Source organism: Hyaena hyaena, unplaced genomic scaffold (genome assembly GCF_003009895.1).
Source record: "Hyaena hyaena isolate Hyena2069 unplaced genomic scaffold, ASM300989v1 scaffold_1393, whole genome shotgun sequence".
NCBI lineage: Eukaryota > Metazoa > Chordata > Mammalia > Carnivora > Hyaenidae > Hyaena > Hyaena hyaena.
In genome coordinates this window covers 192,989-220,964 of record NW_024082017.1, presented here as the reverse complement: position 1 = coordinate 220,964, position 27,976 = coordinate 192,989, and the positions used below count along the sequence as shown (strand labels likewise).

At 40.1% G+C, this 27,976-nt stretch overlaps 1 protein-coding gene and 2 pseudogenes across 2 annotated transcripts in view; 2 read left to right on the top strand and 1 right to left on the bottom strand.

Moving 5' to 3' along the window:
- Positions 1–11,002, top strand: part of PYROXD1 (pyridine nucleotide-disulphide oxidoreductase domain 1) — a 40,004-nt gene extending 29,002 nt beyond the window's left edge. The window contains exon 13 of one of the 2 annotated variants that reach the window (XR_005526794.1): positions 10,615–11,002. The gene's annotated coding sequence lies outside the window, so the exon portion shown is untranslated. Of the gene's footprint in view, positions 1–7,837; positions 8,489–10,614 lie in introns of those variants that run through there. The other variant, XR_005526795.1, reaches the window with a different exon arrangement.
- Positions 178–27,167, bottom strand: LOC120225385 (annotated as a pseudogene).
- On the top strand, positions 24,503–24,774 carry LOC120225381 (annotated as a pseudogene).
- Positions 27,168–27,976: the final 809 nt, after the last annotated feature.

The window sequence follows — 27,976 nt, the reverse complement described above, 5'->3', positions numbered from 1 at the left end:
TTCTCTGCAGATTAATAATCCCCTATATTAGTTAGCTCATTAAGTGTTGGTAGCTTAGTTTTTTATCTTCAAATACGAGCCCTATCTGGAAGGGATTGGTGTCTGAGAAACCCTCATCTACAGACACAGGGTGCATGGTTTTACAGGCTTGAGAGTGCTGTTGGTTTTCAACCTTTGCTACACAGGGAGACTTCTCAACCAGTGTTGATCACAACGAATATTGTGAAGAATCAGGTACTCTGCCTACTTCAGGATCTTGATTAGATCTCTGCAGTATGCTGTTACCTTCTTTCACATGCTATAATGAGATAGATAGGCAACGAGGATTTAGGAATTACAAGGACAGGCTATTCTAGTTGTTAAACTGGCTTAAAATGAGTCCTCAACATGAGCCACCCTAAACACTGATATAGTCTCTGTAAGACATTGTTGAATTTACAGTGACGCAAAGAAAATAACCCGGTTACCACAAAGCCTTTAGAGAGGCTCTAGGAACCAGAATGTCTGCCAGAGACCACTGAGAGATACTTAGAATCAGTCTATTCTTCATATTTAGCTGATTTGTGGTCATTTAGCAATGTTCTAGAAACGGTGGCTTCCCAGGTACACAAGAAATGTCATCAGATATTCCCAACTAGTGATTCTAGCACCCTGATACATATATCAGACTCTTGTTAACTGGTGACTATACCACAATATAATAAACTCCTAAGTTTCTCTAGCTGCAAAGTTAAAACTGTAGTTATCTTCATGCACCCAGGTGTCGGAACTCTGTGAGGGGGAACTGGTTAGTAGCTCTTCAGATACAACATACACGCAGGATGAAAAAAAGTTAAAATACAGCACCAAAACACTGCTGTATTAGTGTCTAATGAGTGATTAGCCATTATCTGGTTTAAAAATAATTCACTATAATACCTTTTGCATTAAATTTCTCTTCCCAGTCACTATAAATGCCTAGAGATTAGCCTTTTTTTATATATAAATAGCACTTCCATTCAGAGGGTTGAAACTTTCCCTTTCATTTCTTAAAAAGTTAACATGCCCTTAGTACAGCAATTTACATCCATACACACACCACTTATCCCATTTTATTATTTTTATTGTTTTAAAACTTTGTTACTTTTGAATCTAGAAAAGAATCTAGAAAATGCTATTCACAGCTTGGTTAATGTTTTAAATCCATGATGGGATCTAATAATTCTCCCATGTAGTCCTAGCTATATATATTAGATTGTAAAGATTTAAAAACAATGAACCAGGGGGCGTTCCAGTCCAAGATATCAACCTAGGAAGATCCTGGATTGGGCACACCAAATCTACACCTATTTATAGGCAACTCCTCCTGAAGAACTGAGGACTGACTGGACAGCTTCCGTACAACAGAAGATAGACCACACGCAGAACAGCAACGAGGACTGACACATGGTAACCAAGGGTACCCCGCCCCTGATGCTGCAAACTGCAGTGGGGAGAATAGTAATGAGGTACCAGGAGCAGATTCATCTACCCTGGGCCACAGAAAATAAAACCCATGGCTTAAAAGAGCAACAAGAATATAAAGGAACTAGCCCTTGAACCCTGCTAAATGGTAGGGGCGCTGCTGCAACCCCCTCTGGGTTGGAAGGTCTATTATGTGCACAGCTTATGCACCCTCTCACCACCTTGACAGCATAGATGGGAGCAGGGTCCAGGTGTCCTAACCAGCCCACCACCTCAGTGAGCTCTGACACCAGCCCCGGCTGTCCCACCAGGGCAGCCCCATGGTGGTGCACACCAGGAAGCCCTGGCCTGCGCTCACTCCAGCTCCCCCCGTCTCCCCACATGGAGGCAGCCACAAAGCACATTGGAACACTTCAGGCCAGCACCACTTTGGCCTCAGACAGCTTTCTAGGACACCCCTGGCTAAGGCCTTTTTTCAGCTCCAGCTGCCCTGCCAGGACACCCTGGCTTAACACCCACACTTCAGCTTCCTTCCAGGGCACCGACCATACAGAGAGCCCTAGGGTGACCCCAGCTGATGCCCCTTTCAGTTATAACTGCCCAAGTTGTCCCCTGTACAAAGCACCAGTGACCAGCCCAGCCACCAACCCACCTCAGCTCCAACTGCTGCCACCAAGGTACCTCCTGCACACCCCAGAACACTCCAGCTTACACCCACTAGGGTTTCAGCCAGCATGCCCTCAGCACAGAGAATCCCATGACTACCCATGGCTTATACCCACTTCTGCATTAGCTGTCTTGCCAGGGTACCCAATGCAAAGAGCCTTACTCAGGACTCACACCTACTTAATCTCCCACTATTCCACCAGGGCAGCCCCAGCATGGGGTGCACTGCAACCCTCGGCCAATCCAGACAGCAAAAGTCACCAGATATATACAGTCAACACAGGGGACAACCACACACAAAGACCATTCCTTCAAGTTTAGGAGGAGTAGCTCTTCTGCCTAATTCACAGAAACAAACACAAAGAGAGACAGAGGAATGTGCTCTGAATGAGAAAAAAAACAAAAAACTAAACCTCAGAAAAAGACATTAATGAAATGGAGATAAGCAATATGCCTGATGAAGAATTTAATTGGTCATAAAGATGTTCACTGGACTATAGAAGAGTGGAAGAACTCCATGGGAACATTGTTAACAAAGAACTGGAAAATATAAACCAATCAGAGTTGAAGAATACAACCGAAATGAAAAATACACTAAAGGGAATCAAAAGTAGATTAATGACTCAGAAGAATGATGCAGAAGATGGAGTTATGGAAAACAGCCAAACTGAACAGCCAAAATAAGTAATATTTTTTTCTTAAGTAAACTCTGCCCAGCATGAGACTTGAACTCATGACTCCTTGATCAAGAGTCGCATGTTCCACCCACTGAGCCAGTCAGGTGCCCCCCACCCTACCCAATATAAAGAATTTTTTTTTTTTTTCTAGGAGAGAGAGAGACAGCATGAGCAGGGGAGGGTCAGAGAGAGAGGGAGTCACAGACTGAAACAGGCTCCAGGCTCTGAGCTGGCAGTCAGCACATAGCCCTACGTGGGGCTCTAACCCACGAACCTCGAGATCATGACCTAAGCGAAAGTCGGACGCTTAACGGACTAAGCCACCCAGGCGCCCCAAGAATTTTTTAAAATGAGGATAGGTTAAGGGATCTGTTGGACAACATCTAGTGAACATTCATATTATAAAGATCCCAGAAGGAGAGAAGGGCAGAAAACTTATTTGAAGAAATAATAGCTGGAAACTTCCCTAACCTAGGGAAGGAAATAGACATCCAGATTCAGGAAGCCTTTTAGAGTCCCCCTAAGATGAACTCATGGAGGCCCACACCACAACACGTAATTAAACTGTCAAAGGCTAAAGAGAGAATTGTAATAGCAAGAGAGAGAAGGAAACCCCATAAGGCAATCAGCTCATTTTTCAGCAGAAACTTTGCAGGCCAGAAGAGAGTGGCATTATACAATCCTAGGTCCTAAAGGGGCTGGGGGGGAAGCCCTACAATCAAGAATACCTGACAAGATTATCATTCAGAACTGAAGGAGAAGGAGTTCCCAAAACAAGGAGGAATTCATCGCCACTAAACTGGCCTTAAAAGAAATGCAAAAGGGACTTCTTTAAATGGAAAAGAAAAAACCACTAGACATAAGGAAGCTATATATAAAAGATGTAAAACTGGCAACATATACATAAACCGTGGAAAGGAGAGTGAAAAGGAAGTTTTTAGAATGTGTTATAAATGCCTGTCAATTCAGTGTAGATTGCTTTATATTTAGGATGTTCTTTATAAAGCTCATGATAACCACAATCCAAAACCAAATTAGATTAAAAGAAAATTAAATTTAAGAAGACTGCATCTTTTCTGACCACAACAGTATGAAACTAGAAATCAATCTAAAGAAAAAAACAAAAAAATATAAATGTCGATGGTAAACAACATACTTCTACACAACCAATGGGTTAACAAAGAAATTTTAAAATACATGGAGACAAAGGGAAATGAAAACACAATGGTTCGAAATCTTTGGGGCACAGCAAAAGCTGTCCTAAGCAATTTAGTGCAATAGAAGCCTACCTCAAACAACAAGAAATTTAACCTTATGCCCAAAGGAAATAGAAAAAGGACAAAACCCAAGGGAAGTGGAAGGAAGGATATAATGAAGATTAAAGCAGAAGTAAATGAAATAAAGACTTAAAAAAATAAAGGAAACCAAGAAGTGGTATTTTGACAAGACAGATGAAATTGATAAGCCTTTACCCAGATTCATCAAGAAAAAATGAGAGGACTCAAAATCAGAAATGGAGGAGAAGGAACAACTGACACCACAGAAATACGAAAGACTGTAAGAGTATTATGAAAAACTATATGCCAACAATTGGAAAACCTAGAAGAAATAGGTAAATTCCTAGAAACCTATAATTTTCCGAAACTGAATAAGGGAAAATGGAAGTCTGAACAGACCAATTATTAGTAACAATACAAAAACTACCAATAAGGGACCAAGACCAGATGGATTCATAGATAAATTCTACCCACCACTTAAAAAAAAGTTAATGCCCTATCTCCTCAAACTATACCAAAAAAAAAAAAAAGGAAGATAAAGGAAAGCTTTTAAATACATTCCATGAGGCCAGACTCCCCCTTGATCCGAAAAACAAAGACAACAGACAAAAAGAACACGATAGGCCAATATCCCCAATGCACATAAATGCAAAAATCTTCATCAAAATATTAGCAAACCACATTTAACAGTACATTAAAAAGATCATTCATGTGGCGCCTGGATGGCTCAGTTGGTTAAGCGTCTAACTTCAGTGCAGGTCATGATCTCACGGTTGGTGGGTTCAAGCCTGGTGTTGGGCTCTGTGTTGACAGCTAGCTCAGAGCCTGGAGCCGGTTTCCGATTCTGTGTCTCCCTCTCATTCTGACCCTCCCCTGCTTGCTCGCTCGCTCACTCAGAAATAAATAAAACGTTAAATATTTTTTTTCAAAAAAGGATCATTCATAATCAAGTGGAATTGATTCTGGGGATACATGGATAATTCAATATTGGCAAATCAATTACACATTTATGAGAGGAAGGGGCACCTGGGTGGCTCAGTCACTTAGGCGTCCGACTTCAGCTCAGGTCATGATCTCACAGTTCGTGGGTTTAAGCCCCACACTGGGCTCTGTGTTGACAGCCAGCTCAGAGACTGGAGCCTGTTTCAGATTCTGTATCTCCCTCTCTATATGATCCTCCCCTGCTCACGCTGTCTCTCTCTCTCTCAGAAATAAATAAAAACATTTAAAAAATAAAAAAAAAAAAGGAAGAGTAAAAACCTTATGATCATCTCAATAGATGCAAAAAAGCATTTAACAAAATTCAACATCTGCTTATGCTAAAAACTCAACAAAGTGAGTTTAGAGGGAACATACCTCAACATAATAAAGTTAATACATGAAAAATTTGCAGCTTATACTTGATGAAAAACTGGGAGTTTCTCCACTATACTCAGGAACGAGACAAGGATGTTCACTCTCATCACTTTTGTCTAACATAGTACTGGAAGTACTAGCCACAGCAATCAGACAAGAAATAAAAGAAACCCATAGTTGTAAGGAAAAAGTTAAAATGCCACTATATGCAGGTGACAAGAACTATGCAAAGAAAACCCTAAAGACTCCACCAAAAACTATTAGAATAAGTGAATTCAGTAAAGTTGCAGGATACAAAATTAATACACAAATCAGTTATGTTTCTATACTCTAATACTGAAGTAGCAGAAAGATCAAATTAACACAATTCCATTTATAATTGCACCACACATAATAAAATACCCAGGAATAAACTTAACCAAGAAGGTGAAAGAACGTGTACTCTAATAAAAGAAACAATGATGAAAGAAATTAAAGGTGACATATGCAAATGGAAAGATAGTCCATGCTCATGGATTGGAAAATTCCTACTACACGAAGCAGTCTATAGATTCAGTGCAATCTCTGTCAAAATACCAACAGCATTTTTTCATAGAACTAAAATAATCCTAAAATTTGTATGGAACCACAGAAGACCTCAAATAGCCAAAGAAATCTTGAGGAAGAGGAACAAAGCTAGATTTCATATCCCAGATTTCAAGATACAGTAGAAAACTATAATAACCAAAACAGTATGTTACTACCACAAAAAAAGATGCAGATCAATGGGACAGAACAGACAGCCCAGAAATAAATCCACACTTATATGGTCAATTAATCTATGACACAGAATGCAAGAATATACAATAAAGAAAAAGTCTGTACAATAAATAGTGTTGGGAAAACTGGACAGCTACATGCAAAGACTGAAACTGAACCACTTTCTTACACCATACACAGAACCAAACTCAAAATGGAATAAAGACCTAAATGTGAGACCTGAAACCATAAAATGCCTGAAGAGAACATTAGGTAGTAATTTCTTTAACATCAGCCATAGTAAAATTTTTCTGAATATGTCTCCTACCACAAAAAAAAAACAAAGCAAAAAATCAATTATTGGCTCCACACCAAAAAAGCTTTTCCAGAATGAAGAAAATCATCAACAAAACTAAAAGGTAACTTATTGAATGGGAGAAGATATTTGCAAATGACATATCCAATAAAGGGTTAGTATCCAACCTATGTAAAGAACTTATAAACTCAACACCAAAAAAGCCAAATAATCCAATTAAAAAATGGGCAGAAGACCTGAATAGACTTTTTTCCAAAGAAGACCTACAAATAGCCAACAGACACATGAAAAGAGGCTCACCATCACTAATCATCAGGGAAATGCAAACCAAAACCACAACGTGGGATCACTTCACACCTTGCCAGAATGGTTAAAATCAAAAACACAAGAAGCAAGTGTTGGTGAGGATGGGGAGAAACGAATCCTTGTGCACTGTTGATGGCAATGCAAATTGGTGCAGTCACTGTGGAAAACAGTATGGAAGTTCCTCAAAACATTAAAAATAGACTTACCATATGATCCAGTAATTCCACTACCAAGTATTTACCCAAAGAAAACGAAAACACTAATTTGGAAATATCTATGCAACCCTCTTTTGACAGCCAAGATATGGAAGCAACTCAAGTGTCCATTGACAGATGAATGGATAAAGAAGATATGGTATCTATTCACAATGGAATATTAGCCATAAAAAAGAAAGAGATCTTGCTATTTGTAACAACATGAATGGAGCGAGAGGACATTATGCAAAATAAGTCAAAGACAAATGCCATAGGATTTCACTTATATGTAGAATCTAAGAAACAAAGGATAAACAAAACCCAGAAACTGACCTATAAATACAGAACACAAAGTGATGTTTGCAAGAGAGGAGAGAAGGTAAAATGGGTGAAGGAGAGTGGGAGATTCAGGCTTAACAGTAATGGAATGAATACGTAATGGGGATGAAAGGTACAGCACAGGGAATATAGTCAATGGTATTATAATTGCACTATATGGGGACGGATGGTAGCCACACTTGTAGTGGGCACAGCATAATGTATAGCCTTACCAAACACCTGAAAATAACTTTATATGTCAACGTACTTCAGTTAGAAAAAAGGAAACTCAACAAATGCCTTTACATCAATTATCACACATTTTCTTGCATGCTTCTGAATTCCATAGTTCATCAAAATGTTGAGCTATCAATACACAGTGACATTGCAAACACATTTTGAGATAAAAATTATTAAGTGACCGAATAAGTTTTAAGAATTCATAATTCAAAACACAGTTATATATCCTATTCTTTTCCTATTGCTATCATAACATTACCATAAACTTAGTGGCTTAAACAAATTTATTATCTTACATTTCTATAGGTTAGAAGTCTGACATGGGTCTCCCTGGATTAAAATCAAGGCGTCAACAGGGATGGATTTCCTTTGGAGGCTCTGGGGAAGAATCTGTTTCCTTGTCCTTTCCAGTTTCTGGAGACTGCCTTAAATTCCTTGGTTAATGCCCCCCTTTACCCCATCTTCAAAGCCAATGAGTATCATTCTGACCTTTCCTGCTTCCTTCCACATTTAAGGACCCTTGTGATTATACCGGACCCACCCAAACAACCCAGGGTTATATCCATATTTTAAGGTTGATTGTCAACCTTAATTCCATTTGCAATGTTAATTCCCTTTTGCCATGGAAGGTAACTTACAGTTTCCAGGAATCTGAATGTAGACATCTTTGGGGGACTGGTTTTCTGCTCACCACATATAATTTTTTTCCATATGTACCCTAAACATTGATTTTGAAATTGTCAGATTCACTTCAAGATTCAGTATTTTGCAACTATTAAATAATCTTCCTGAATAGCAAAGTAGTTTCTTGTATTTTGCAGTATCAGTTTCACTCTAAACCACAAAATGTACTTCTTGGGGGGTCTACTGGATATCTAATGAAACTTTCATTTTCCTATTTAACTAGATGATTGTGCCATCTATAGGAAAGAAATGACATTTTTGTCCAGTTACTGCTTATCAGTTCAAAATTTTTGAGTCGTATAAAGATGACTAATACTAAGAAGCCATCAGGGAACTATATGGTCTCATTAAAATCACCCTAAATGGACTTAAATTTATTTCTTAAGCAGAAACTTAACTCTGTTCTTAATTATTTCATCAACCCATCAGCTGGTGACATGGTACATTACTAAGCTCAATTCTCAAAATGCCAAAATTATAAAGCATGTAGCTATATGCCAGTGCCAGAGAGAAAAGGCTTACATTCATTGTCAATTTATATCAAAACTTTCCATAAAAGGGGGGATGGATGAAATAGGATTAAGAGGTACAATCTTCTAGTATAAAATAAAGATGACGGGGAAGTAATGTACAGCAGAGGGAATACAGTCCATAATATTGTACCAACTCTGTAGGGTGACAGAGGGTAACTAGACTTATTGTGGTGATGACCATTTTGTAATGTATGAGAATACTGGATCACTATGTTGTAAACCTGAAATTAATACAATATTCTATTTCAATTATTCTTCAATTTAAAAAATTAGCATCTCAGTATACTTGTTTCACTTAAAAGAAAAACTCCAAAAAAATCATTTTGGAGGATCATCACATAGAGAGAGAATATTTTATTGAATTAATGCAAATCCTGAGGATTCATATACTGGTTCCCACCCTTCAAATACTTCTTTTTACAGATTTATACTTGATACTCTACCAGTGTATTTACTTACTGAACAAGTACTCAAAGTAATTTCCTAGACTTTCATACTGTGCATATGTTTAAATTCAAATAAATAAATTAAAAAAGTTATGAAAAGGTATGTGACTTACTTGCTTATGTTTTGACAGTATGACACCATCTCATAAAGGTTCTGTTGTCCCACATTTTCCATCACCACCATTCAACTTATTCTGAATATATCTCCAAAGCTATAATACAAAATACAGTCTGCCCTCATGTCATCTTGGCCTGTAGTGTGAGAAATCTTGAGATTGCACAACTACCTGGAAAATTCAAAATTTGCAAAAATATATATAGAAAATCAGATGGCAATGCTTTACAGTCTAAATATATCACATCTAGAAAGTTCAGAGACGTGAAAGTTAATTTGTATTAGCTTCTCTCAAATTATAAAAAGAATGACTAGAAACTTAATCCACTTTATAAGTTAAAAAATATATACATAAGTAATCCAGTTATTGAAGTTATAGATTAAAAACCACTAATTAAAAATTCAGAAGGCAAAGATGGACATCAAATTATCTTAGCAAACAGAGGAAACAATTCATAACATTCCAATATAAGTAAAGTAAGCATGTAAGTAAAAAACTGCAAAAAAAATGACTTCATTGTTCTAAAAATACTAGCTAATAAAGATTCAGAATACAGAATTACTAAACATAGTGTGCTCTTTAGAAAAACCCTGTTAAAAGTTACTTCTGGATAGGAGTTATACATACCTGCATATCCTTGGTAATAATTTTCAATAGATTTACTCAATGATGAATAACAAACCACCCGTCCCCTTTACCAATTCCCATATCAAATGGAATGTGGCCACTACTGTCTTTATACTTTATACTTTATTTATTTTTTATTTATTTTTATACTTTATGTTAATTAAATCAAGATGAAATGTTTTTAAGTGTTAATTAAGCTTCTATTGAAGCTATATACTTAACCTGAATTTCACTGGCTGATCATCAGTCTTATCTTCTGGTTCCACATTGGCATGGTATGCACCTGCTTGAATTTCCCAGTTTCTGTAAACTAACTGTAACTTGCTCAGAGTCTTTCCAAGAAAAGCAATATATGATTCCTGTAGCAAATATGACCAATTGATAGATACAGTATATACTGGAAAGATCATTTTTAACACATAAATTCAAGATACTGATTAATACAATGCATGGAACATTTAGGAAAAATGCCAATGTCCTGAACACATAATGACTTTCTGATATAATTCAAGACTTGATCAGCAGCTTGCTCTAAAGCAGAAATAAGCTGTGGGCCACCAGTTTTGGTTTCTATTACCTTTTTTTTCTCCCAAATATGATGTGAAAAGTTTCATATGCAAAGAAGTTTGGGGACCACTGCACTAAACAAAGTTGAACAGGTTTCTCTCTCTTTGCAGGGCTGGCCAGAACTGCTAATGTGCTGATATACCCTGTGAAGCTCCAGGGGGATGAATAGCTGTAGCCTTTCTCAAATTTGACCCTGGAGCTCCTGTTACCCTGAGTCCCCATTAATGTTTCCTGAAAATCTGTCGAACAACTTTGAAATGCTACCTTTCCACAAACTCTGTGCTTCAGTAATGCTCATCTGTGCATTAATCCAGGAAAGATAAAGAGATACTCTCAAGTCTATGTATAGTTACCTCATTCAGTGTGTACTATTTATTCTTCAATGTGTCCTTTGCTATCAAGGACTGTATTTTACATACTTGGAGAAAATCACTGTTTAACCTTCTATCTTATACATAGTGGATAATTACCAAATATGTGCTGTTGATAATTAGCATTATGTCATTAGGTCTACTATTTAAAACAATTAGGTGCAAATAAAAAAAATAATAAATCAGTTTTAGGAGTCTTATGATCTGTCCCATTGGCAAAAGACACACCCAGTGTCTAAGATCACCAAGCAAATTAATTTTATCAAAACATTTTCAAGTATGTGCTGCCATGCACTAATATTTTTGGTTGCTTATCATTCATCAGTATATCAGTGTAATATTATTTTTTGAAAGTTCTCTCTCAATCTTCAAAGTTGGATGGGTTTTGTTTTTAAAGAATTTTATGTCTTTTTTTTAAGGTTTTTTTTTTAAATGTTTTTTATTTATTTCTGAGAGAGAGAGAGAGAGACACAGAAGCTGAAGCAGGCTCCAGGCTCTGAGCTAGCTGTCAGCAAAGAGCCCAATGTGGGGCTCGAACCCACAGGCTGTGAGATCATGACCTGAGCCGAAGTCGGACGCCTAACAACTGAGCCACCCAGGCGCCCCCGTCTTTATTTTGAGAGACAGAGACAGAGAGGGAGCGGATGAGGGGCAGACAAGAGAGGGAGACACAGGATTTAAAGCAGGCTCCAGGCTCTGAGCTATCAGCACAGAGCCCGATGCAGGGCTAGAACCCACGGACTTTGAGATCATGACCTGAGCCGAAGTCGGACCCTTAACCGACTGAACCACCCAGGCGCCCCAAAGTTGGTGTTTTATATTACTCTCAAAAAAGAACTCTACAATATCCCTGATAATATCTGCCAAATCTAAGAAAAAGCTAACTTATTACAAAGTAAATTAATGAGTACCATCCATGTAGCTATTTACCTACAACTTTCAGGGTGCGGATCTTTAATGGGCATAGTGCTTTTTCTTTTACCTTTCAATCAATCGCCTCCCCTGACCCTGCCACCTCCCAGACTCTTCCTGATCCTTAGTTCTGAATTTACCAGAGTTGACGAGGCACAGAGCAGTGAACAACTTGTAAAGATAGAGACCTTTTTATTTTCTGATGCTACTTTTATAAAAACATAAACCATGCCATAAATAACTTAAATGAAAACTCAGAAAAATATTAAATCTATTCTTAGAAGGACTAGAAAGAAACAAACAGTTGTTATATAATCTAAACAGAATACTAGCAAATCTTTAATGGCATATTAATTGTGTATTATTTCATAATTATCTTCAATAAAGAGGTCATTAGGATTCTTGGTATCAATCTATGCCTTCCCTCCATCCTTGCACAAGAATGTACATAAACTGCACAAGGCAATGTCTTTTATTTAGCCTAGGAAAGGATTATGCAGCACAAGAGATATATGAAGAAAGCATTAATTATTTGCTTATAATCACCTTCTGTTTTAAAAACTTTTAAACAGTTGTTAGTTATGTAAATAAACATAATGAAAAGGTAACCTCAGGGAGCCTGGGTGGCTCACAGTCAGTTAAGTGTCTGACTTTTTATTTCAGCTTATTCATTATTTCACAATTCTTAAGTTTGAGCTCTGCACTTGGATCCGTGCTCACAGTGCAGAGCCTGGTTGGGATTCTCTCTCTCTCTCTCTCTCTCTCTCTCTCCACGTCCCCCCCACCTCTGCCACTCCCTTGCTTACACACATGTGCTCTCTCTCTCCCCCAAAATAAGTAAATCAACTTAAAAAAAAAAAGGCAACCACTACTGTAATCCTTCATGGAAGTAATAAGTTGACATAAAAGTTACACACCTCATAATAAAGATTTGGCTGATTAAAACAAGCTGTGAAAACAAAACACTTTTCCACACAAAGTATTTTCTGGGCATCCTTCAAAACATGGCTCATTGAGGCTGCAGTCAGCCCGATGAGGGCCATGTCAGGGAACTGCCACTTCAAGATACCAAGTGCTTTGTAATGTGGTAAAGAAAACCTACAAAGTGGCCCACTTTCTATCCTTAAGGAGTAAATTACATCTTACCATTACACAGTTAACCAATGATCACTGTAATTCTATTTCCATAGCTAACTATATCTAATCAGCATGTGCTGTCTGGCTTTTCTAAGTAGGTAGGCTTTCGGATATTTTTAGCTGGTTGTTCAGAAATACTGTTCTTGACCATAGGTAGAAGTCCTTGTTGAAGAGAGAAAACCAAACCGTTTCCAGTAAGCTGTGCACTGTTCTACACCCTCTGACCAGTGGATTCAAGATGCAGTGGGAGTGGCCATAGTGTGAGAATCTCTTACAACAGACAAGGGATAAAAGAGGCCATCAGCTAAAACTCTTCTACCACTACTACCATGCAAGTATGGCAAATTCAGACCAGAAAACTTTTGGTGAGAGCACTAGTTTTTATAGAACTTATTTCCAGGAAATCATTCTGAGCACGTATTTGTCATCAACACTTAAATCACTAGATTAGTTGTCCTTATGTATTTAACTATTTGAAGAAAGTGGAAAAGAACTATGGTAGAAACTGCTAACTGCAAAGCTACAGGACTACGGGGGCACCTGGGTGGCTCAGTTGGTTAAGAGTCCGACTTCGGCTCAGGTCATGATCTCATGGTTCGTGGGTTTGAGCCCCGCGTCAGGCTCTGTGCTGACAGCTCAGAGCCTGGAGCCTGCTTCAGATTCTGTGTCTCCCTCTCTCTCTGCCCCTCCCCTGCTCACACTGTCTCTCTCTCTCTCCTAGAAATAAAAAAAAAAAAAAAAAAAAAAGGAAATGAGGGGAGACAAAAGAGTCTGTGCAAAGGTGAGAAGGGACAGGGTATGTTTACAGAATTGCAGCCTCTCCCTGTGGCTGGCATGCATAGAGTAAGGGGAGAACAGTGAGAGATGAGGCCAAGGAAGGAAGCACCCAGGAACCATTGGGAAGGGCCTGGCCAAGGGATTTATTTGGGTTTTATCCTGAAGGTTTTAGAAAAGAAAAATTTTTGCAGTTGGGGAGTGACCCAGTAAGGCTTAATGTGAGAAAGCTCATTCCCTTCCAGTGTGGACAAGAAATGCCAGGGAGTCTGGAAGAGGAGAAAAGTAGGAGCTCAGAGACCACCTGAGATTCCATTGATGTCGCCTCGGCAAGAGAAGTAGCTCGGTCCCTAGAGGAGTGGGCTAGCAGGAAAGGAGTATGTCCTTGGAGAAACAGAGGAGGCAGAATCACCTGGAATTAAAGATCAGTGATGTGGGGGGTCAGAGAAGAGTAAAGACTCAAGCACTCTAACATGGTGAATGCTGGTACCCTTGCCGGAGAGCTAGCACAGGAGGCCAGAGGAGCAGGGTTTCGGGGAAGGTGGTGAAGTCTGTTGGGGACATATAGCCCTGGAGATGCCTCGGAAACAGTCAAGTGGAGATGTCCAGTGGGCAGTTGCATCTGCGGGCATGGAGCCTAGGACTGAGGTCTGTGCTGGAGGTGGAGGTTGTAGGGTTCCCTACACGTGGACAGGTGTGCATGACTGTGCCATCCCAAGTGCAGATGAGAACACAGAGGATCTGGGGAAATAGCACTGAATGTGTAAGGAGCTAAGTACTGGCGGCGGGTGGACAAAACTGTGAGAGTGCTGTCACAGCACAGAAGGAGGGAGATGGCAGATTCAGGAAGGACTGTCCAGTCTCAATAAGGTGCTCAGGGGTGTCCTGGTAGGACTGGCGCCCGATGATGGTGATGGAAGGTGGGGATCCTGTCTGTTGCGAGGGGGCTGAGGAAATGGTTGTGGACAGAACGGCAGGTGCTCTTCTGTGAAGCTGGGCTGGGAGGAGAACAACTATTTTCTTTCCTTTTTTTAAGGTTGGCAATAGGCAGATCGAGGACAGGAAACCCGTGGTGGAGAGAGGGCAGGTTGAGGGAAGAGCAGATGGAATGAGGCTCCCAAGAAAACAGGAGGGAGTGGGACCAGCGTGTCATCTTACCTCCTGTTAGAGGTGGCTGTGACAGGGATGACTGGCCACTCAGAAGAAATGATGGCTGACCCTGGACAGGCCAGCTGTGCAGCCCGTACCTGGACCATGTGGTCAATAGCGCCCACTTTTACTTTCGGGAGTGCAGTGGGTTTGTGGGAGTACAGGACCAGTTCCTTCAACCATGTGCATTGGAGTGGAGTCCGGCAGGTAGGGAGTTCAGGAATTTCTATCTGAGGGGCTCCTTTTTTTTGGTGTAGTAGGAAGCAGGGTTTTCAGTGTTCTGAGGGACCTCAGGGGACCAGTGTATTTGTGAAAAAACCATCCTGAGGAGCTGGAAATAACAGGAGCACATTGTTGATCCACAGCAAGGGCTGAGCTGAATCTGAGAAGGTGAATTTGCTGGGCAGCACGCAGCACACACGTGGGGTTCTTGCTTCCCAGCAGCCTGTTCGCCAGCAGGGAGGACAGAGGCTCCAGTCCACATGAGCCCAGAGCCCCGCCGTGCAGGGCAGATGTGCCTGAGGATGGTGGGGAGGCTGAGGCCACACTTGGGCAATAACTCACACCAGCAGTCAGCTCTGCGCATGGAGACACTTACTGCAGCTTTGTTTATGAGGGCGGAGAATTGGAAATAATAAATTTCCTACAATGGGGTGTAATCCAGTAAATTACAACACATTCCAATGATGGAATATTATGTAGCCATCAAAATTTTGTTTGTGTGGAATTTTAATATGAAGGGAGAATGCTTCAATTATAAGATTAAGTCAGAAAGTCACAGAATGATGTATATTAAACATTCTCCATCACGTACTGCCGAGGAACACTTTGCATGGGTTTAAAAAAGGCTGGACACAAATATTCCATAATGGTACATGTGGGAGCTGATAGATTTCTTTATATACTTTTGCATTTTTAGAATATTCTTCAATATGTTCTTATTTTATAAAGAAAAAGATTCTTTCTACAGAAATGTATTTAAGGAAAAAATTCTTTAAACATAAGAAAGGGTGTATACAATCATAGTTTAATTTTGTCTTCTCAGAAAACCATTGTAGGGGGGCGCCTGGGTGGCTTAGTCGGTTGGGTGTCCAACTTTCGCTTAGGTCATGATCTCGCGGTTTGTGGGTTCGGGCGCTGCGTCGGGCTCTGTGCTGACTGCCAGCTCAGAGCCTGGAGCCTATTTCAGTCTGTGACTCCCTCTCTCTCTGACCCTCCCCTGCTCGTGCTGTCTCTCTCTCTCTCCTAGAAATAAATTTTAAAAAAATTTAAAAAAATTAAAAAAAGAAAAGAAAACCATTGTAGGGAGTCTCCATTCTCTCAGGACCTGACTGAGGAGCACCACCAGCATGGCCTTGTGTTTAAGAACATGGATTTTGGTGTCAGACATGCCTGAGTTCGAATCCCAGGTCTGCTACTCATCTTCAGTACCTACTTAACTATGTGGTATGACCATGGTGTGATCTCAGGCAAGCTACTTTCTCTTGGGCGTGGTTTCTTATGAAATAGGGAGCCCAATAAATGCCCCCCAGTCTCTTCTTTATAAATCCAAAACCCCAAAAGCTTGAAAACCCAGTGTCATTTCTTGAGCTTATAGCAGATTCATTTGGCTACAAAATATGACCTGAATGGACACTCCCTTCAGTGAGGATTTATAATTTTGCAGCGGGAATCTTAGCTTGTTTAATTATGGGGTGCTGCCCCAGGTCCATTGAGTATATTAGGTGATATACAGTAATATACAGGGTTTCAGAGAAGAGACTGAACCAGAGGACCTTACTTGGAGCGTATTGTAGAATTAAATCAATTATGACTGTAGGGTGCCTAGCCCAATTCCTGGCATGGAGTAATGCTCTGTGAGGTTGGCTGTGATCATTATTGACATTCTAATTATTCTTAGACCTTCACTAAGTAGAGTGTATGATTTCTGCTTGCCCTGTTTTTCCTTCTGTTCCTTTCCTTATTGGGACCTTTGAGGAGACAGAAGTGTGGTTTATTACGGGAACTTAGGCTGACATTGTTTAAGACCCAACAGTGAAAAAACAGGAACATACAGCAAGAAATTCTCAGTTCTCATGCCTCTTTTCTTCTTCCAGATTTCTAGTTTCTTGGAGAAGAAGCCATAGGGAATAAGGCACATTAACAGGGCACCCAGATAGTTGAAGAGCTCATCAAAGAATAAATAGGTTGTATTGCCTTAGTGAAGAATTGAATCTCAAAGCATATGTGTTCATTTTGGAATTTGTAACATATTTACAGCACATTTGCTCTACCTTTAAAGATTTACTTTCCTTTAAGCTAAAACTGGTCTAATATATACATTCTTTTTAATTGAAGAATGATTTTTTTACTGCTTTCTATGGGAATCCGCAGTAAAGTTTTTTGTTGTAAGGCCTTCTAGCCAGTATTCGTTAAAATATAATTCAGTTCCCAAAACTTTGATTTGCACTCAGCCTTTTCAGAAGCATAAGTAGGGTACAAACTGAGGTCATTACTTCTTCCTTTTCCTGAATGAGTGGCGCTTCATAAATTCTGTTAGTGTGGCATTAGCCAACTGCATTATTAACATCACCAAGGGGAATTAAAATGTATCATGTTATAGGATCAAAAGTTCCATATTCTGAATCAATGCCAGTGTATTTCCAGACCCTTCTGTTTGACCACAGTCTGCAGTGACCCTCTCCCTCCAGCCACATGACTCACCCACACTGGGGTGGAAGTCACTCACTGCTCCCACACATCTCCGTGGCCCCGCCAGCCTCCCTGTGGTGAAGTGTTCTGCCTTCACAACATCAGCATAGAATCACAGAGCTTCAGGTCTGGAAGGAAAACTTTTTTGCAATCGGCTCTATTAAATCCTATTAATCTGGGCATTTAGACTGCATGCCTGGAAACTCACTACAGCATGCTTTCTACTAAACTGAAATAGATCTCCCTGAAATAGATGGCTCTAGTGTTTTGTGAGCTGGTCCAGTGGCGGAAGAACTAGTCGGTTGGCCAGAAATGACTGCCTATAATGAGTCCTACGACCTTCTCCATCTCTGTTCATCAGGTCCCTGTTGGCCCCACCACGGCATGCCCAGCACAGTATCAGGACACATTCTTGCACATTCTTGGGTTCCAGCTTATCCTCCATATTAGTCCATTCATCAGCACCAAATTACAGCATCCCTTGCCAAATCCATCAAGCACAATTGGAGCTTCTGAAGTCGGCTCCCCCAATTACATTAGTTCAGCTGTCTCATTAGCCATCACGCATCACCCAAACCCATTGTCAGACTTGTTTTCCTTCATTGTTGTCATTTTCCTAATACAGGTATTGTGGAGAAAGATTGTTTTTAACAGGCACTTCTGCTTAACCTATTGTTTGATCTCCAGAATACCATACATCTTCACACTGAAGAGAGGCAGATTGGGGGAGGGTGGGAGTAGGGGTAGCTTATAAAGAAGTGGGCACAGAACTTGGGCCAATGGCAGGTCCCATCCATCTGCTTAGACAGGAGGATGCTCTAGCGGCTTGCAGCCAGAGGGGGCCCAGCTTCGGAAATGACCCACTTCACATAAGCTGGTGCATCAAAGATCCAGTGAGCCTAGCGAAAAGTGCAGTCTGCATTTTGTGCTAGAGGAACTCTCCCAGGATTCACAGACAGATGAAGGCTCTCTGCTCCCTGGGGGATCGCAGGCATGTGGTCTGCCCTATGGTCTCTTAAGGACTTTGGTAATAAAGAGGTTGTCTTTTAGGAAGAGTGTGGGACCAGGAGTCAGGGAGCAGGGATTCTCATTATAGTTTTATTTCCAGCCATGACAACTTTGAGCCCATTACTCACCACCTCTATGTCCTAAATGTCTCAGCTTTAAAATAGAAATACCCTCTCTTTTAATTTTCCTAACTCCATCTAGACCAAAAAAAACCTAAAGACAGTAGAATAGAAGTTTTAAATTGCAGCCCTTGGCATATACCAGGTGCTCAGTGTATCATCCTTCCTTCCTGTAAGAGAGTTGATGGTTCTTCCATGTCCCCAGATGTGTTTCTCTGCCTGGGACCCATGTGTCTGTTCTGGAAAGCCCTGAGCCTTCCATCTAGCCCCTGGGGCCTCATATTTCCCCCACTTGCCCTGCCTGCACTCATTAGGTTGAGAGGTTGCCTCACTGCCTGTCTCAAGGTGGCCTCTACTTGCTGTCCGGAGCACCTGCAGGGATGAAGCCACTAAGTGTAAATATGCTTTTGAGGAAGAGGAACTCCACACAGTTTTCAGGTTCCCTTGACCAGTTTGATGTCTTTAGCCCTTCCAACTCAACCCTTCCAGAGCTGTGGAAACCGACTTCCTGCCTTTTGGGAAACCCACAAAAACTAGTGTGAAGCCATGCATTGTATTTTTTAAGAGTCAAGCCTAATCATCAAAAGATGCATCAGAAAGTCACAAGGGGGCTGGTGTGAGGGGGCAGGAGTTTATGGGGTAAGAGTGGGCCAGGAGGGATGGAAGGGCTGTCTGTATCCCCATGAGGAGCATTGGAAGTTATGTTGGAAAAATCTCTTCAGCCTTTATTTACCATGGTGGCTAGCCACGGGAGAGGGGGGAGCCAGGCTGGGGAAAGAAGACAATAGAATGCTGTGTTGCCTTGCTATAAAAGCACGCTCTAAGCAAATAATGTGGCAAGCTCAGTCAGAGCACTGCTCAATTAGCCCCAGTGCTTAAAGGAGGCTCTCCCTGCAGCTGGCGGTGGTGGCGGGTGCGGCGGGCTGGGGCGGAGGAGCTCAGGAGGCAAACCTGCAAGAATCCTATATGGGAATTGGCCTGCGATGAAAAGCACAAAGCGCTCCAGCCTGACCCAAAACCAGGCTTCTTGAATAGAGGGCCTGAGAGGGACCTGATGGGCTGTTCTAGGGAGAGGCAGTGTGGGGAGCCCATGGATGATGTGACCAGAAAAGAGAGTGCAAACGTTTCATGCAGAGAGTGACCGACATATGGAACGTGTTATCGGGAAGGGTTACAGGCTGGAGGAGCTCCTAGAGTTTTTCAGGGGTGGGATGGGGGAGGGGGAAGCCCTCAGAAACTCAAGGAGGTTTCTAAACAAAAGGAATTTGAGAAGGGTTGGAGAAATAATGAGAAATGCAAACTTGACCCAGAGTTTCTCTTTCTATCTCCTGGGCTTCTCCCCTGCCTGTCCTTACATGTTTCCAATTCACAGGGACCAGAGAAGGCCACCGGAGCCATGTGCCTTACCCCTTAAATGAGCAGAGCTGGCATGTGTTTGTGGCGGGGGCGCAGAGTTAAGGAAGACCCCCCAGAGCCACCCCTCAATCCTCTGTGTCACACAGACATACACACTATCCACTCACAGCAGATGCACATACTACACAAAGATATTCATACACACAGATATTCATACACACACTCACGCATGGACGTACACACACTCACAGATACATACACAGACATAACACAGATGTTCACACAGGCATGCTCACACAAACATTCACACACACACACACACACACACACACACACTGCCTGGCCTGTTTCCCAACAGCACATGCTTTGGCTGGAATTCCTCCTCTTCTTGGGGCGCCTGGGTGGCTCAGTCAGTTAAGTGTCTGACTTCAGCTCAGGTCATGATCTCATGGTTCGTGGGTTTGAGCCCCGCGTCAGGCTCTGTGCTGACAGCTCAGAGCCTGGAGCCTGCTTCAGATTCTGTGTCTCCCTCTCTCTCTGCCCCTCCCCTGCTCACACTGTCTCTCTCTCTCAGAAATAAATAAAACATTAAAAAATTAAAAAAAAAAAAGCTACAGGACTACGAAAATAGAAGAGAAGGTTACTGCTGGGGAAGTCGTGAAGGTTTCAAGGAGGTAACATTTGAGTTGGGTCTTGAAAACAAGCAGAAGTGCACTAGGAAGGGTAGAAGAAAACACCAGGCAGACAAAACAGCACTTAACACTGCAAACATACTGCCATGAAATTACTTGGCACATTCAGATACAGCAAGCAGGTCAGTAGGATCAACTTACAGGGTGTCAAGCTGGATGCATTACTGTCAACTCCAGTAAGCTGGGAACCACGTTCCCTGTATGGATCCACGCTAGAACTGTCCCAATAAAGGAACATGTACAAGGTGTGGCAGCTGCCACTACTCTCTGAAGAGGTTTCCAGGCAGATAAGATGAGGGACAGATGCAGAGGTGCCACACCAGTTCTAGCTTGTCCTAGTTTTTTTCCACTCCTCCTTAAGCTCTTCTTCCCAACTGTACGTCTTGCTAATCAACAAGCCCCACTAGATGTATGGCAGCAGACCCATGGAGATGACAGGTACTCTGAGAGAGCTTACCACAGACCTCTCACAAGCTTCGCATCTGTGGTTCCCTCTGGCCCTGGCCATGCCAGAGCCCAAAGCAGCTAATATACCAGGAAATCCATGAGAAATAGAACAGAAGTGGCAATAGGAGAGTCTAGAAGAAGGAAACAGTGGCCATCAAGTGGGGCCCGGAGCTGTGGACAAATATAAGGAGGGATTAAAGAGGACGCCAGGAAGGCCATATGAGTGTGAAAGCAGGTTCAGAAAGAAATGAGGTTGAAATCATAAGCAGGACTTTTTAAATTTAAGACTGTCTTGCACAGAACAAGTCTGAGTGATCTGCGTCTGGCCATGTAGGATTAGGTTGGAGATGTAAAGAAACAGGTTACTCATGTATCCCACAGAACTGTAACCCCGAGGTGTTAGTTGGGTGTAGATCTGGTAGGGGATGCCAAAGACCTTGAATAACAACAAAAGACAACCTTGAAGGAGCTGCTAATTCCTCAGCGCAGGTGAGGGAGAACCTGGATGTTAGTAAATCTTTATGGCTAAAGGTGAGAGAGAATAATGTCTGTTAAGAAACATACTTTTCAAGGGATAATAAAGGCAATCAGACTAAGCACTACTGTGGGGGAGGGGAGAGTAAAGAAACTGAAGATTCTGCTTCTTGGTTCCCCTTATGTTAAGGCAAGAGAATATGAGTAATAACTGGCTGAGAAAATAATTTTAATGGAAGCAGGGATTTCCATCATATAAGTAAGAAAAGTTTTCCAGACACATCATACATACCAGGTCTGAAATCATGCCCCCAGTGGCACAGCAGTGAATTTCATCCACAGCAATTCGGGTAAATCTCCTTGCTTCATAAGCTTTCTCTAGTCTTGACATCAACATTTTGCTTTTTGCAATTTTCTCTGGAGTCACATAAATTAGCTTTAGCTTGGAGTTTTATTTGCCATTTCAGCATGAACCCATTTCACATGTTCCTGTTGAAGAGAGAAACAGACACAGTGACTCAATTAGCTAGCTGGGATACTAAGCGGTAAATAAAGATGCTCACTACTCAAAGCAACAGCCTTGGACTGTTTTAGCAGATGTTGAGTTCATTAAAATTGAGACCATGTCCCAGTACTAAACTTCAGGGTAGATATAAATAACATTTTAGTTATTTACTTGTATCCAAATGTTGATAAAAGAATAATCTCATTTGACAAAAAAGAGAAAATAAAGTAAAAACGAGAACACTCTAATAGGCATGTACTCTATGAAGATAGAATTCTAAGTTGTTCATATAAATGCCAAAATATGAGCTAAATGCAATAGGTATAGTTATAAAGTTGGTTTTTATTAATTTTAACATTGTATTTGTGATCACTTCATATATCTGAAAAAAATGTATTCTCAATTAGCTACTTTAATGATGCTATCAAATCTAGTCAATTTCGTTAGGTTTTATAAAGTATCCAATTCATCGAATTAAGATTTTATAATATAAAATACATACTTATATATAATAAAAGTAAATCTTAAAACCTCACAGGTATTAGGTTCTTAGTGCTCTATTCCATAAAATATTTAGCACGTTAGGTGTCACATTTTTCCTTCTAACTTAATTAGGACCAAAAGTGTAAAGAAACAATGGTGAATGTGACAAATCCAAACTGCTTTCATTGTTCCAGCAAAGCAGTTTATTAATACCTCAAGATATCCTTAAGTTTTTTAAGAAATGGCTAAAGAACATTAAACATTTCAAGTGGTCCTAAATGTCTCAGAAATCTTAGGGGAGCAAATATAAAGCTATGTCCTGAGAAATGGAGAACTGAAAAAAATACCAGAACTTCTGACAGAGTAAGTGGAGATGCAAGGTTAAAAAGATTTGTACTCATATCCTATGAACTGCTAGTGAAAGCAAACAGAAACCTGGACTTGACCTATCCCTTCTCTTTATCTTCTCTCCAACTTTTCAAATAGTAGTGATATGTCTCTAATCATTCCACTCTTTTTCAGTTAAGGAAGTATGATATTAGAAAGTAATGTTCTTCACATTCATACTATTGAGTGAGAGAGCAGTTAGGAAATGAGAGTTAAAATAAAACAGAAATAAATGGGAAAAAACAAGGAACCAGAGCTACCTGGAGATATGGCTGATGCCAGGTCTGGGAGGAAATATGCAAACTGAGCATGGAGTAACTTCTCATAACAGCAAGGACTCAAAAACTATGGGATTAAAAAAAAAAAGATTCGGAAGCCAACTGGAAGAGGTGCTCACTGCCCAAAGATGGAACTATTTCAACATAAAAAAGAATATTATGGATTAATATATATCAAGTATGTTAAATATCCATAAGTTTATAATGGTACTTAAAAACAAACAAACAAAAAAGACGCTTTGGCCACCTTTGGAGAATGCTAGGGAAACAACTTTGAGAACTGGGAAAAAAAGGGAAAGAATTTTCAATCTCCAAACAGCTAATAAGGAAAAAGGTCTTTATAGAAAACACTTAGCTAGTAAAAAAAAAAAAAAAGGAGTGACAGAAGGAGAAATCACGACTTGTAAGCCCCTCATTAGATCACTTACTTAAGGCAGGTAATAATCATCAGTGATTCTAAAGCCATTAGATGAAAAGGGGACAGAGAACTTGATAACAGAAGAGGCAAATATCACCTGAACCCACTGACCAAACTTAGCATCACTCAAATACCCAAATAATGATGTACTTCCTAGTTATGCGATGGGAAATATACTCTTGATAAAGAAAAGACCAAATACAATGAGGCTTTTAAATCTAACTAAAAAGAACAGTTGAATGACATCACAGGAGGTTATCGGAACAAGCAGAATGTAACAAACTACAAGACTAAGAAAGACACTGGTTTCTTCAACAAATAATTTAAATGTGCATGGGAAACAAACAAAAAGGGGAGCCTAAAGAAAGATCAACAAAATACAATATAATCCATGGCTCTATTCCAAGCCATAAAAAAAAAAAAAAGACCTGAGGAAACAGAAATGTGAATATTTTTACTTGATGAGTTTAAGGAATCAATATTAAATTTTTTTTAGGTGTGACGATATCATTGTAATTATTTTTTTCTGATATATACTAATGGAGTTACAACTGAAATGGTATGATGTCTAGGAATTGTTTCAAATAAATAAACCAAGGGCAAGGAGCGAAGGAAGATTCTGGGTATATAAATGAAAAATGAAAAAGGATTGGTCATATGTTGATAACTGTTCAGGGTGGTTAGTAGGTACTTGGCACTTTTATTACCATTCTCTCTACTTTTCTGTACTTTGGAAAATTTCAGTAACATCCTTTATAAAACAGAACAGCTGGCCTGACCATCATCGCACTGCCATTATGGATACCAGCCATGTCCATGTCCAGCCCATTACGCTGACCAGCGTCACCAAGGTGCTGGGCAGGACCAGCTTGCTGGGACATGCACACAGGTGCACATGGAGTTCAGGGACGACACAAGCCACTCCATCATCCACAATGAGAGAGACCCTGTGAGCGAGGATAACATGCTCACCCTATCTGAGTCAGAGTGAGAGGCTCGGAGGTTGGCCGGAACTGGTAGCTGGGTTCTGGGTATCTGTCTAGGTCGACAACTTGGCTCACAGGGATGATCTGCAATTGTTAATAAAGCATTTATATTGTTGTAAGAAATAATAAAAGAAAAAAGAACAAAGAATAGCTGGGAAATGCTTATCCAACAGGTGAAGGGAAGAGAGTCCATTCCCAAATGATAGAAATTCCATAAGGACAGGGTATCTTGCTAGTAGTACACTGTTTGTATTTAATGATGTTGCATAATTAGAAATTTATGCTCACCGTTTTCTGATAGATAATATAAAACAGGTTAGCTAATGTTACTGTAAAGTGCCAGATAGTAGATATTAGGTTTTGTGGGCTATACAGTATCTATCACAACTACTCTGCCATTATTGTGTGAAAACAGTGACAGACAACATGGAAATCAACGAGCATGGTTGTGCTCTAATAAAACTTTATGGACACTGAAATCTAAATTTCATATAATTTTCATACTTTACAAATTATTATTATTTTGATTTTTTTAACCATTTAAAAATATAAAAACCATTCTTAGCTCACAGACTATATAAAAGTAGACAGTGGGCTAGAACTGGCCCATCAACAGTAGCTTGCAACTCCTGACAGAGTTATCAGTTTGTAATTTTAGAACCTCAATTGTAACCAAGTCTCCTACCTCAGTAAAGTATTTAAATTTAAAAAAAGAAGAAGAATCACAGAATCATACCTTAGAACTAGAAGCATTAAGTAACATGGTAGCTGAAACTCCTAATGTTTTATCTTTTTTTTTTAATGTTTTAGTTTATTCTTGAGACATAGAAAGACAGAGTATGAGCAGGGGAGGGTCAGAGAGAGATGGAGACACAGAATCAGAAGCAGGCTCCAGGCTCTGTGCTATCGATGTAGGGCTTGAACCCACTATCTGTGAGATCATGACCTGAGCTGAAGTCAGGTGCTTAACAGACTGAGCCACCCAGGCACTCCTGAAATTCCTAATGTTTTAAAACCATTAACTGGTCTTCCATAAGAGAGATCAATGGGCAAATCACAAGGGTAAAACCTAAAAGAGAAAGTATTTACCTTAAATTTTATACTATCTCCAGAATAAGTTTCAACCGCTCACCTGAGGGTATCACACATTAATATACTTCCTATTTTTTATTCTCATTAATAGAGGAGACAGATATAAACAAATGATCATTAACCAAATAAGCAAATAGGAGATTACAGGGAAATCTCTTCCTTTATTCAATACTATAAAAATAAAAATAGGTATCACTTTGAATTTTTACTATTATTTTTTATCAGTATTGGTAATCTCAGCAAAATAATACAAATCTAGTCAAATACTGTCCAATTATATCAGGAAAAAATTACTACAAAGCTTTCCAAAGAAAACATTTCCGAAGAAAACATAGCAACCTGTATAGTTAAGGATGGTAGTTACATAAGCATTCTTCCCTCCTCACTGTACCAGATTTATGCTGAGTAGAAACTAGTGAATAGTTTACTGACAGAAGTTCTTTTCTTTTAATATTGATTTCATTAGAGAGAGAGAAAGAGAAATGGCATGATCACAGGAGTAGAGAGAGAGGGAGAGAGGGAGGGAGGGAGAGGGAGAGGGAGAGGGAGAGAGAGAGAGAGAGAGAGAGAGAGAGAGAGAGAATTCCAAGCAGGCTATACACTGGGAGTGCTTAATGAGATCATGACCTAAGCAGAAATCAAGAGTCTGAGGCTCAACTGACTAAGCCACCCAGGCGCCCTGACTGAAGTTCTGAAAGTATATCCCTTTCTCTTATTGCTGAAACTGCCCGCAGCTATATAGTTATTCCACATTATTAAAATTTCTGTTCCTTAAAATAACCTGGTCAGATTTAAAAATATACTCAAGATTCAGACTTTATCAGAGACTTTGCCATCTCAAATAGACTCTCTGCTGTATTTTCACATTCTACTTCATCAGTGATACATTTTCCTTACATTTAAACACAGGCAGGCCTCTCTCATCTTTGGAAAACCCTGGACACCTAATTTAGGGTCTCCTCTCTTTTTCCTTTCACAGCAATTCTGTCCAAAGAATGTCCCATTCACTAGCTCCCCTTCCTCAGCTCATCTTCTCTCTCTCTCCATTCCCACGTAAGTTCTTTCTCCAAATGTACCCTGTTTCAGTGAACAGCTTCACCATTTGTCCCAGCCTAGAATTTGGGCATCATTCTAGACTATCCATTCTCCTACCCCCATCTAATGAATACCAAGTCCTACTCAATCTACCTTCTAATTATTTCTGGAATTCCTCTGTCTTCTAAACCACAATTCTGACAAGTCTCTTACCTGTATAAAATCCTTTAGTGGTTTCCCACTAATCTAAGGAAGTTTTTATATCTTTCAGGACTCTTTCCATATGCCTTGCCCCTCACTGCATGCCACACTGAAATTCTTCCAGATTACTGATACTCTTTACACGCATGTTCTTACTTTTGGGCTCTCAGAAATATCACTCCCCGGCATGAACACTCTTCCTTACTCTCCTGTCCTTTCTTTGCCTATTTATCCTTTAACTTTTAGCTCAGATGCCACTTCCTCAAGACAGACTTCTCTGGACAGCCCCTAAACCAGATCTTTGATCTGACTTAATTTCCTATTAAAACCTTTATCACAAAACCTTTATTGCAGTTGCTTGCAATTATCTATATTCTCTAGACCAGGGTCAATAAACTAAGGACTGGCTGCTTGTTTGGGTAATAAAGTTTTAATTTTCACTTAATATTTTTCTATATGGTTTTATGTAGGTTGAGTAGATTAATGATTTACACTTTTCTCTCTTAATTTTTAGTGTCTACAAGAATAACTTTTTCATTAACTTTGTTTTAGGTTTATTTATTTACATTGGAAAACAGATATCATCTAGGACTTTAATAGCTTGACAGGAGAAATCAATGCCTGGCTTCAAAGCTTCTCTCTGAGGCTGACTCTCTTGTTAGGAGCTAACAGAGACCATGCTCACTTATCATTCCAAAAATCATAGGGGTAAGAATTATGCTAAATAGTCTCTGACTGTGTTCTATAAGCCTGGATGACAACACATTTGTTAATAACATGTTTATTAAGTACTTTAAGCCTACTGTTGAGTGGTCAGAGGTTAAAAAAAATTTTTTTTTTCATTGATAGTGCATCTGGTCACCCAAGGGCACTGATGGGAGATCTTCAAAGAGATTCATTTTGTTTTCATGCCTGGTAACACCATATCCATCTGCAACCCATGGGTCAATAGGTAAT